A 13,349-nucleotide genomic window follows, 5' to 3' on the forward strand; every position below is an offset into this window, starting at 1 on the left:
GAATAGCTGTTGAAATTTGTCAAATGATTCCTCAGTATTTAATGAGATAATCATGTAGTTTTTTCTTTGAGTTTGTTTATATAGTGGATTGTATTGATGGATTTATGCATATTGAACCATTCTTGAATCCCTGGGATGAAGTCTACTTGGTCATGGTTAATGATTTTTTTATGTGTTCTTTGATTCAGTTTGTGAAAAAAAAATTTTAATTAAATTGAGTATTTCTTATATACATTTCGAGTGTTATTCCCCCTCCCCCCTCCCCTTCCTTATGGGTGTTCCCCTCTCCATCCTCCCCCCCTTGTTGCCCTACCCCCAACAATCTAGTTCACTGAGGGTTCAGTCTTAGCAGGACCCAAGGCTTCCCCTTCCACTGGTGCTCTTACTAGGATATTCATTGCTACTTATGAGGTCAAAGTCCAGGGTCAGTCCATGTATAGTCTTTAGGTAGTGGCTTAGTCCCTGGAAGCTCTGGTTGCTTGGCATTGTTGTACATATGGGGTCTCGAGCCCCTTCAAGCTCTTCCAGTTCTTTCTCTGATTCCTTCAACGGGTGTCCTATTCTCAATTCAGTGGTTTGCTGCTGGCATACGCCTCTGCGTTTGCTGTATTCTGGCTGTGTCTCTCGGGAGCGATCTACATCCGGCTACTGTCGGCCTGCACTTCTTTGCTTCATCCATCTTGTCTAATTGGATGGCTGTATATGCATGGGCCATATGTGGGGCAGGCTCTGAATGGGTGTTCCTTCTGTGTCTGTTTTAATGTTTGCCTCTCTATTCCCTGCCAAGGGTATTCTTGTTCCCCTTTTAAAGAAGGAGTGAAGCATCCACATTTTGATCATCTGTCTTGAGTTTCATTTGCTCTAGGCATCTAGGGTAATTCAAGAATTTGGGCTAATAGCCACTTATCAATGAGTGCATACCATGTGTGTTTTTCTGTGATTGGGTTACCTCACTCAGGATGATATTTTCCAGTTCCAACCATTTGCCTACGAATTTCATAAAGTCATTGTTTTTGATAGCTGAGTAATATTCCATTGTGTAGATGTACCACACCTTCTGTATCCATCCCTCTGTTGAAGGGCATCTGGGTTCTTTCCAGCTTCTGGCTATTATAAATAAGGCTGCGATGAACATAGTGGAGCACGTGACTTTTTTATATGTTGGGGCATCTTTTGGGTATATGCCCAAGAGAGGTATAGCTGGATCCTTAGGCAGTTCAATGTCCAATTTTCTGAGGAACCTCCAGATTGATTTCCAGAATGGTTGTACCATTCTGCAATCCCACCAACAATGGAGGAGTGTTCCTCTTTCTCCTCATCCTCGCCAGCATCTGCTGTCACCTGAGTTTTTGATCTTAGCCATTCTCACTGGTGTGAGGTGAAATCTCAGGGTTGTTTTGATTTGCATTTCCCTTATGACTAAAGATGTTGAACATTTCTTTAGGTGTCTCTCAGCCATTCGGCATTCCTCAGCTCTGAATTCTTTGTTTAGCTCATTTTTAATAGGGTTATTTGTCTCCCTGCGGTCTAACTTCTTGAGTTCTTTGTATATTTTGGATATAAGGCCTCTATCTGTTGTAGGATTGGTAAAGATCTTTTCCCAATCTGTTGGTTGCCATTTTGTCCTAACCACAGTGTCCTTTGCCTTACAGAAGCTTTGCAGTTTCATGAGATCCCATTTGTCGATTCTTGATCTTAGAGCATAAGCCATTGGTGTTTTGTCCACATGCTCATGGTCAGCCATTACTTATCCCCCCTTCTACTACGCTTCACTCATTAAAACTTTTTACGTGGAAAAAAACCCTAAAATGTCAAAAGTGATCTAAGAATATATCTATCTAAGTCTGCTCTTCATATGTACACATGTGAACATGAGCACTAGCATGTACAAGAGCAAAGGGAAACACATAGCACAGCACATGTGAAAGCAATATACCACCCAAAAATGAAAAGTGAATGTTAATAAATAAGAAAAATAAGATATGTAGAAAGTGCCAAGTTGTTTTCCAAAAAGTTAATACCAACAATTTGATAATGCAATAATATATTATGTAACAATGAAAGGACTTGCATTTCTACAACACAGCATAAAAAATTTGAAAGGTGTAACCATGACTTAAAACACTACTTTTGCTTCTACAAAGCTAGTGAAGTAGGATAGCTATAACGATATCCTTGAACTTATATCTCATTTAATTGTTTAGGTCATGTATTTTGTTTGCATATGCTGGAGCATTTTGGATAGCCTTAATTACTACAGAAAAAATACATTGAACTTACTGACATTTACTTTCCTTATTCCTATTTATTTATTCTTGTTTGATTTAGTATTCATGTATCCTCTGTCTAGTTTCCTAAGGTTGAAAGTACAGTAAATTATTTCAAACTCTCTTCTACAAATTTTAATGATGTAAAATTTCCTAAAGCTTTATTTTATATGATTCTCATAAATTAAACTTACATTTTATTGTGTAGTTTATATTAAAGATGTAAATATAAAATACACATTGCAGATGGATGGAGGGAAGGAACTCAGTAGGATAAGGAGTGGGAAGGGAAACAGGAGGGCTCAAATGTGGGGAGGTCTGTGGGAGAGAGAACTGGGAGGAATAAAGGGAATTGGTGATGGTGGTATGCACTGCTAGGATAAACTAGAAAACTCCAGCAGGGAAACTCCCAGGAACCTATGATGATGACCCTGTCTGAGAAATCAGTGAGTTCAATGCACCTCCCTTATAGTAGGTAAAGCCAAAATACTATCCAAATTGTGTATGTATACATATATAATTATATTCTAGCTAATATATATATATATATGTGTGTGTGTGTGTGTGTATATATATATACACACACACACACACACATCTTAAGATGAAATGAGACCTACACAATTAAATAATAGGGGATATGGAAACTGAAAAGGTCACTGCCAGTAACCAGGTAGGACTTCCAATGGAGGGATGCAGACACCAATCCATCCACAAAACCTTTGACGTCCTGCCTACTATTATTCAGGGATAAAAAAGATGAGAAATTGAAAGAAGGGCCAATCAATGACTAACTCAACTTGAAACCATGCAATGAGATGAAGCCCACCCGTTGCACATAAAGGATATTCTGCTGTAATTGCAGACAGGCGCCTAGCATAATTGTTCTTTGCGCTGCTGATAGAACAGGTTCAGAGACCCACAGGCAAACATTAGGCAGCCCACATGGATTCTTACGGAAGGGAAAAGGGGGGATAGAATGAGAGGCATCATAGTGGTCAAGGATACCACAAGAAAACCTACAGCATTAACTACCCTGGGTCCCTACAGGCTCACAGATACTGAACCACCAAAGTGCATTCATGGGATAGACGTAGGCCCCCTACATATAAATAATAACTTTGCAATTTGGTCTTCATGTGGGACCCCTGACAACTGGATCCATGTCTGTTTCAGACTTTGTTGCCTGTCTTTGGATCCATTTGCCTTAACTGGAGCCTTGTCTAGGCTTAATAGAAAAAGAAGCATCTAGTCCTGTTTCAACTTGTATGCCAAGGTGGGTTGACACTCCTTAGAGTTCTTCTCTTCTCTGAGAAGAGAAGAGAAGGGAAGAGGGAGGAGAGGGATGGGTTTGGAGGAGTATAAGGAGAGGAAGCAGAATTGGGGATGTAAAATGACTAAATAAATTAATTAAAAATGTAAATATATCTTAAAATATTTTTGACTCATGACATATTTAAAAGAATACCATTTCACTTCTATTATGTTTGGAAAATTATCTATTATATTCTAGCTATTTTATTGATACTTATTTTAATTAAATATGGTTAGAAAACTTCTTTGATTTCGATTTCTCTTTGAAACTTTTGAAGGATGTGGGAGAAATGTCTCAGTAGTTAACAGTAGTTAGTGTTTTTTTTTTTAGAAGACTCAACTTTAGTTCCTAGCACCTAGTACATGTTACAAGTGAGTGTTATTCCAGTTCTGTGTGTCTGCGTGCTTTCATCTGGCCACAGCAGGCAACTGTATGCACATACATTTGCATACTTAAACACACATATACACTCCCACAAACACACATGCACACACACATTCACACATACACACACACATTTAAAAATAAAAACAAATCTCTAGAACTTAATTGAAATCTGTTCTACAATAGTATTTATGACATATATATATAAAGATAGACAAATATATAATATACATAGAATTATATAATTATATATGCACATATTCAGATATATTTATATATGTATATATCTATACACATACAAATATATATACACACACACATATGGTATATCTCATGTATAACTGATAACAAGTCCATCACACTATTGTCTCTGATTGAGTATTCTACAAATGCCAATAACATCATGTCAATTCACAACACTACACGACTCAGGTCTGCTACATCCTTACTGCTTTTCTCCCTGATTGATCTATCAATCACGGAGAAAGGTTTACTAGTCTGTATAATGTCTTTGAGTGCAAATCTATCTATTTTATCCTCTACTTCTTTCAGTTTTTGCTTATTGTGTTCTGAGATTCCACTAGAATGGTAAATAATTCTTGTATTTAGTTTTCTTGGATAATTGATCAATTATCCATATGGACCATCATTCATCAGAGCAAGCAATCTTCCTTTTGATGATGTCAATATGCTGTAATCATTTCCAGTCTATTTTTAACCTGCTGAACATGATAATTAAAGTACATTCTGTATACAGAGTATTCAGGTCAATTTTATTCTTTTTCTGTATTCTTATCTAAACCACAAATTTCAGAAAATCACGGAGTTAGACGAGTTAAGATCTAGCATCACTCTGGTTTATTCTCTTTGCTTTTCTTTTACCTCTTCACTTATTTCTCCATTTCTATATCTTCATTTGTTCATAGCTCGGCATTCTGCATGAAATCGTTTACATCTTCAGCATAGGAGTTACACTTCTGAAAAATAGTCTGCTGTTCGAGTGGTTTCCTAGTTGACAATATACATTTTAAAACACTAATTTCAACTATTAGTATCCTGTATTGCAGTATAAATATATTATAATTGTCCTGCTCTTATTATGATATTGTCATTTGCTTCTCTAATCAATGTGCAACATCTAATACATTATTATTATTAAATTAAAGTTATGTTTGTCCTTGGTTTGAATAAGAGCTAAGGAAACCAAAGTGGTTAATTTTCTATAAAACTGATTTAATCTAATGTACATTGATCTAAGGAGGAATCTTTATTTTTCCTATAAAATATACTTTGTCTTAATTTTGTACCTCCTGAAGATTCCATAATGCTCCAATGCACAGTTCAAAGTCCATAATCATACAGAAGGCCCTAGTAAGAGTTAAAGGGCAACAAAACAAACCAAACCTGTTAATGTGGGAAAAGAATGTATGGAGAGAGTATAGGTTGTAATTAAAATACAATTTTAATGCTGTTTGTGTATTTGAGAGTTTACCTCCATGTATGGATACACAGCAATTCATGCCGTGTCCATGGGAACCAAAGACATGTTCAGATCACCGGGGACTGGGGGCAGAGAAAGTTGTGAACCACCAGGTGGTTTCTGAGCACAGAAACTAGCTGTTCTAGAAGAACAGTATTTGGCCTTCACAAATGGGCGATACTTCCTGATCCTAGAATACACTGTATAAATGAGTAAAAATGTCAAAAGGCAATGATTGTTAATACAAAAGTATTTGTGCTAGCCTTCTGTTTACAAGGGATGATTTGTATTGTCCCCCGTTGTTCTCTATGCAAGAAATTCTGTATGGGGCATTTGACTTCAGAATATATTTGCCTTTGGTTTTTCTAAACTTATACATAATAAATCGAAAGGCATGTATGTATATGTGAGACAGAGGGCAGAGAGAGAGGGAGGAAAGGAGAGAGAGAGAGGGAGAGAGAGAGAGAGAGAGAGAGAGAGAGAGAGAGAGAGAGAGAGAGAGAGGGAGAGAGAGAGAGCAAGAAAGAGGTACAGAGAGACAGAGACAGAGAAAGGGAGAAATTTCCTGGCATACTCTTTTAAATATTTCTCACAGTTGTTCTTTTTGTAGACATTCTTCTCTTTGTATCATTGTCTATATTTTATAAATTCTTTGATGCAGGCATACATGGCTAGTTTGAATTCATTGTCTGATAATTCTAACATTTTAAGCACGTCTTCATGTAGTTTTGATGATTGCTATGTCTGGTTAATTATATATTTTATCACTTTGGGAATGCTTTGTAATTTTATTTATATGTTTGCTTAAACACAGCTTCTATCAGTAATAGAGCCTAAAGATAAAAACAGCATAAGAATTGCCATTATTCTGGATGGGAGTCAGCTGGACTTCATATTCCTGCTAACTTTAGTTACTAGAATCTTCTTTGCTGCTGATCTTTTTCTTTCTGTTCCCGTTGCCTGCTGGGAATCCTTTTGTTCCTTTCCTTAGAAGAGGCTGTATCTTGAAGTTCTGAAAGTGACTGGTTTGTCATTATCAAACGTCTCCTGTCATCACCATACCACCAACTGTAGCATAAAGTGGTGGCTTGAGGGAGATTGCTTAGCTTCTGGTAAGTAGCACAGCTGTCCAGATGCTTTGCCTTTGGGTGATATGTCACAGATCTGCTCTCCCTCCTTCCTTTCCCTGGTCCTTACCCTGCATACCTTCTTCACACAGAGTCTCGAGTTTGCTTTCTGGAAACTTCCTTGCCTTGTATCCAGGGCTTGCTTTTTCCCTAGATTACAAGGGAATAAACGTAAACAATGCGGTGTAAGTTTTTCCCCCCATAGTTTTCTTTTAATTTTAATCTAGTTCGAATGGAAGACCAAAAAGAAATTATCTCCAGCTGTAATGCATATGTATTTTTATTTTATCAATTTTACCAATTATTATCCTTGTCCTACCTTAATATTTCCTCTAACTTTCCATTGATAGTGCTTTAATTACTAAGATTATAAATGGGATGAAGTGCGTTAGATAAAGCAGGAGCATCTACAACTTTCAGAGATTCGATTTAAGAGTATAATTATATTCTGAGGTATGCCTCAAATCACTTTTCAAAATATGCATTTTAAAACAAACCTCGTATATGTTTATAATCTTTGATTAGTAGGTCAAAATACAACTAGCCTGCTTTGGTAAAACAGACTACTTACAAATGTTTGAAATAGAAACACAGTTTACGATGTATGAAAGAGTCGCATTGTACCTCACAAATCAATAAGACTAAGATTTAATCCCACTTGTCTCTTTACCAGCAGTTTTGCTTAAATGCAAAGGTCCGTAATAACATATTTCTATTTATGTTGTTCATGTCCGTATAATTTTACAGAGGCTTTTCTGATGATGTGGTCCTGAGTTTCATCTGTTCACAGCAGATAAGCTCTCACTTAATTATAAAACGTTTCTTTTATGTTTAAGATGATATCACTGAATCATTTCTCCCTTCCTTTCCTCCTTCCAACTCCTCCTATGTACCCCTACTTGCTTTCTTTCAAATCTACTACATGTCATTGTGTTTTGTTATGTGCATACATATATTTCTAAGCATAAAATTTTCAGTCTGTATAATGTACTTATATGTTTTCCAAGCTCATGATTTGGTATTGGATAACTAATTGGTGTGCTCTTCCTTGGGGAAGATTATTTAACACTCTGTGTGTTCTGGAGTTGCACATTGTTCTTTGTGGAGTATTGAGGCCCCTGCACATTTTTATATGTCCATTGTGTCTTGCTTCAGGTTTTGTTGAGAATTTCATGTTGGGGAGACTATATTGGTGCAATTTCTGACATTTCTAGCAGACATATGTCCACAGAAAACTTTCTAGCCCCAATGGTCTTAAAATATTTCAACTTATTTTTAACTTTATAATGTTAAAGTTTCAGTGGGTAGTAAGCAATTGAGACTTTGGACTGTTACAAAGAACTCATGATATAACATCCCTGCTCCTCATGGAACAACAGCAATATTTATGATAAAATTTATTTAGGACTATCTAGTAAATATTACATATTTGGCAAAACACTAATATTTCACATGATAATGTAATAAACATGAAACATGTTAGTTGTGTTTGTAGGAAAATGAATATAGTTTTTACAAGCATGATAAGATAATTAGAACAGTGTCTAAAAGTCAAACATTATGCTTTCTCTTGCAGTGGTTCTGAGATTTTAAATTAGTTCATAAAACCTTGTGAATATCTCTAGCCTGAAAATGGAAGGCAAACCCTTTAGAGAGACAAATGAGGCTCATGAGATAGGCAGGGAACTGAAAACAGATGGTGGCTCTCTCTCTCTCTCTCTCTCTCTATATATATATATATATATATATATATATATACATATATATAAACATATATATATAAAACATTAAACATTATCTATGTAGAAGGAAGGATTTCAGAGAAATCAATATGTCAAGCATTGGGTAATGAGTAATTATGAATATTCGTTATGATTTTAGGGAAATATAGAAACGATACAAGAGATACTGTGGATTCTTGAAGAATAAACTTCATCCAAAATAGAAAAAGGTACTGTACATAGTTTTTGTTTCCGTGTTCACGTGTGCAAATATGTTTGCTTATGTTTGTATAATTGTACATGTGTGTGGTGTGTAAATGGATGTGCTTCTACTTATATGTGTTTGCACATGTATGAGGGTACACAAGTATCTGTATACACATGAATATGCATGGTTTTTGTGCATGCATCTATGCATAAGTATATGTGAACAAGCATTATGGTATGTAAACATTTGTATGTATATTGTATACACATGTACTATATGTGTATGTGCCTGTACATATGTGTGTGTTTATAGGCAACACATTTTTCCTATTCATATTTTTTTCTGGACAAATAAAAAACAGTGAGCGTGTGCTGTTACTGGTATTATTATAATTTATTTTGATCTGTTTTCAGAGTGTGTAGTGAATGTCATGTCCAAGAAATATGGGCTGAGCACCAGCACTGCTTTTTGAGTGAGATAAACAAATAGGAAACCAAAAGACTTACGTTCCATGGGGCATACGTTTTCCCCAAGTGTCTGATTCATGTACAAGTCATTCTCATGAAGTGAATGAAGTTTCTACTTATAAAATCAGAAATAACAATTAGATTGCTTTGAACTTAGGAGACAGAAGAGCAGAACGAGATACCTAGATCAAGAGGGTTCTCCTGAAAATAGAATTCTGAAGAACATTTCACCCCTCCAAGCACTGGAAGAAAAATTCTACCCCATACAAACTTATCAAGACCTTATTCCTTTTGTCAAGTAAACAAAGGAAGGCTACTTTAAACCTAAGTTAATGCTTTTTATTATTTATTGGGCCTTGTAGGAGAAGTAGATTGTAATGTTTAACTCCCTAATATATGCAATAAAAGATCTCAGCAGCACGGCCAGGTTGTCTACTTAGTCATTCCAGGGCTCACAAATTATACAGGTAGGTATGCAGTGTCACATGTGATTACTTTGTGCAAGAAACCTTTGTTTGGATAATGTAATTTGATGAATGACAGGGCCAAATGTATATAGAGATATATAGATATAAGAAATGGGCCAATCTGATTTCTACTTGACTCCCACACAAATCACATTTCCAACATATCTCCATGAATTACTGAAATAATAAACTGGTAGACAGAGTACATGCTAGCCATGGTTAGAAAGCATGGCTTGAAAGGTTTCACTAGCTGAAACACCCAACAAAGGGAGAGAGAACTTGAAGAGATCATATCCAGATCTTTCTTTGTTTATTTACATTTCAAATGTTATCCCCCTCTTCCTGATTTCCTCTCTGAAAACCCCCATCCACCCCCATCCCCCTGCCTCCACAAGGGTGCTCCTCCACCAACTCACCCACTTTTGCCCCACAGCCCTAGCTTTCCCCTTCAAAGGACTAAGAGCTCCCCTTCCTTCTGATGCCAGACAAGGACATCCTCTGCTACAAATGCACTAGGAGTTGCACAGCTCCAAGTTGAGGGATGGAGCCACCCACCCATTGCAAAATTTTAACCCAGAATTATTCCTGTCTAAAGGAAATACAGACACAAAGAGTGTAGCAGAGACTGGAGGAAAGGGCATTCAGATACTGCCCCAACTGGGGATCCATCCCATATGCAGCCACCAAACCTAGACACTTACTAATGCCAAGAAGTGCTTGCTGACAGGAACCTGGTATGTAAGTCTCCTAAGAGGCCCTGTCAAAGCCTTACTGATACAGATGTGGTGACTGCACCCAACCATCAGACTGAGCAGGAAGACCCCAATGGGTGAGTTAGGGGGAAGGAACGAAGGCGCTGAAGGGAACTGCAACCACATAGGAAGAACAACAATATCAACCAACCAGACACTCCCCACACCACCCCCAGAGTTCCCAGAGTCTAAACCACCAACCAAAGAATACACATGGAGAGACCCATGGCTCCAACTGCATATGTAGCAGAGTATGGCCTTGTCTGGCATCAGAAGGAAGGGAAGCCTTTAGACCCATGAAGGGGAATGCTAGGGCTGTGTGGCAGGAGTGGGTGGGTTGGGGGAGGAGCACCCCTGTGGAGGTAGGGAGAAGGGGTTGGATGGGGAGTTTTCAGAGTGGAAACCAGGAAGGAGGGTGATAACACTTGAAATGTAAATAAACAAAATGACTAATAAAAATTTTTGAAAAAGAAAGATTTCAAACATGGTCTTTTGAAATCATGTTTTTACAAAAACATCGGAGTACAATAATCTATTTTTCAGCACATTTTGGTTAAAAGATCTAGGTCAAATGACATTATAATAAGTACCTACAGATTAATGTTGCTGAATTTTGGACATGGAAGAAAAGTGTCATCCTTCTAAGTTTCTCAGTAGAGTTTCTCAGTGCTATGTTAGGTAAATCTGTAAAGCATCAGCTTCGGCTGCAAATATTTGTTTATGGATGGGTTAAACTATCTTAATTTGCTGTGCAAGTCAGAGAAGAGATGTGGCTTCTGGAACACTGTCTTGTATGTGTAGGATAAGAAAAGTGATTCTGAGTGGAATTTCTCTATTGAATTATATGTGTTGATCCACATCTCTACTTCTGGCTTCTGTATTGTTGGGCACGTGGTGTCTATGTCTAATTTTGCATCTTGCCTTTCTAAAAGAGATTTCTGAAGATATAGAACATCTATTGTGCCCCAAAAGTTTTTAGTTTATCAATACTTATTACTGATATGCAACTCATGTTTAACAAATATAAATATTAGAATACTCAATTAATTTAAATGTACTTCATTGAAGAACTATTTTTCCACCAAAAAAAGATTAATGAGAGTGTCTTCTGTATACTCAGTCACAGAGAACACAGCAATTGTATCATGTGCAGCCCAATGGGTGGAAGTAGAGATTGTTTTGTTTAGTGAAATAAACCATTTCCAAAAAAAACCCCACATTTATTGCATTTAGAATTTTGTTTGTTGTTATTAAAGATGAATATAAAAGGATAACTATAGAAAGGAGGTTCAGTAGGATCAGAATAAATCAAGAGATGGTGATGTCTGTACATATCACCAAAATGTATAATTATTGTGTACATAGTTAAAATGCCATGGTGAAAACCAATGTTAGTGCAATGAGTCTATGCTAGTTTAGAAGAGATAGCTACTTGAAATGCATCTCAAGATTAAAATACACAAGTTTCTATCCAAAACAATTAGAATATGGTAAAAAAAAATGAAAAGGAAAGGGTTCAAAGATCAAATGTGGTCTGCTGCTATTGTCCCAATTCTGGTTTTTAAATTATTTTTTCTGCATTGCTTTTCTGCTGTGAGATTATGTGGCACAGATTGAGTACATGTGGTAGAATCTAAGGTTAACTGGAATGTTATCATGTGTGTTGAGTAGTCAAAAGGACCCACACTACTCCCAATTCCAACATGTTCTAATGAGGACATTGAGGCCCAGAGAGATCCTTTATCTAGTCATAAGATATTGAGAGATTTGTGTTGATTAGGGTTTTCCTGGACCTCTGCTGATTAATTCAGAGATATAAGATCAGTTTGAATGAGAGCTGCAGATGGCTAGTCATAAAAGCGTATTCAGTCATTTCATCTACAGACACCTTGCCTCTGCCCTTGCCTCTACCATGGAGCAGCCAAAACTGCTGAAGAATTTCAGGAACCTTGCAGAAAAGATGGCTTAATATAGTTTTAATATATATGCAAAGCATATAAAATAAATCCTGGTTGGCAATTAATACTATAAGAGTTAACTCTTGATATTCTGCTCTAGTTTCATAGAGGAATAAGAATAAACATATGAAACTATTGTCAAGTAGATGTTTAGATGAAATCAAATTAATTTTGAGCATTGATAACAAAATGATTTTTCTCTTATTGACTTCTTTACTGTATTGTGTGTTCCCTACTGTTTCCTTTATAGAGAAGAACAATTTTATTTCTTTTCTCTTTTACCTAATTAGCTATTCTCTTTCTCCAATATTTAATTTGAATCCAACCCCTAAAAGTCTTTTTATGTGTTGCATAGATCATGTGGGTAACTGTGTTCCCTTAATTATAGTCTCTAGCTTTTTACAGATACATTTGTGTAGAAATATGCTTTCTTGTATATGCTTGCCCCTTAAGCTGCAAGTGTCTGTGTTATCACTACTAGGAAATGTGTCTTCATTTTTCTGAATGTTTACAGTAATATATGTTTAAAAATGTGTTCAAATAAACTACATGCAATAAGTATAAATGTTATTTTTAATCTATTTTGAAGTTATAAAACAGAGAAATTAGAATGAAAAGTTGTTTTAATATGCAGGTGGATTTAAATGTTAGCAATTAAGAAGCATTAATTGTTAGCAAACAATCAGCTAGAGAATAAGAATGTTTGGGATCTTAACATAGGAAGTTAATAGTGTTCAATATGGTTGTGCCAAAGAAACAAGGGTACTTTGCTGGGTATAGAATAATATTTATGAAGCAGCAACAGGTCAATGCGAAAGTGAACCAATCCATGTATTCCAAACACTTTTTTTTATTAACTTGAGTATTTCTTATATACATTTCGAGTGTTATTCCCTTTACCGGTTTCCGGGCAAACATCCCCCTCCCCCCTCCCCTTCCTTATGGGTGTTCCCCTCCCAACCCTCCCCCCATTGCCGCCCTCCCCCCAACAATCTAGTTCACTTGGGGTTCAGTCTTAGCAGGACCCAGGGCTTCCCCTTCCACTGGTGCTCTTACCAGGATATTCATTGCTACCTATGAGGTCAGAGTCCAGGGTCAGTCCATGTATAGTCTTTGGGTAGTGGCTTAGTCACTAGAAGCTCTGGTTGCTTGGCATTGTTGTACTTTTGGGGTCTCGAGCCCCTTCAAGCTCTTCCAGTTCTT

At 36.7% G+C, this 13,349-nt stretch overlaps 1 long non-coding RNA gene across 7 annotated transcripts in view; it reads right to left on the reverse strand.

Moving 5' to 3' along the window:
- Positions 1 to 13,349, reverse strand: part of LOC102547510 (uncharacterized) — a 205,739-nt gene that overhangs the window by 112,420 nt on the left and 79,970 nt on the right. Inside the window, exons 4-5 of one of the 7 annotated variants that reach the window (XR_015642494.1) lie at positions 9,009 to 9,081; positions 6,644 to 6,723 (exon numbers count right to left, since the gene is read on the reverse strand). The exons of 5 other annotated variants lie outside the window; for them this stretch is intronic. This is a non-coding gene — a long non-coding RNA (uncharacterized LOC102547510). Of the gene's footprint in view, positions 1 to 6,643; positions 6,724 to 9,008; positions 9,082 to 13,349 lie in introns of those variants that run through there. One more of the 7 variants, XR_015642495.1, reaches the window with a different exon arrangement.

Source organism: Rattus norvegicus, chromosome 18, assembly GCF_021556685.1.
Source record: "Rattus norvegicus strain SHRSP/BbbUtx chromosome 18, alternate assembly SHRSP_T2T, whole genome shotgun sequence".
NCBI classification, from domain to species: Eukaryota; Metazoa; Chordata; class Mammalia; order Rodentia; family Muridae; genus Rattus; species Rattus norvegicus.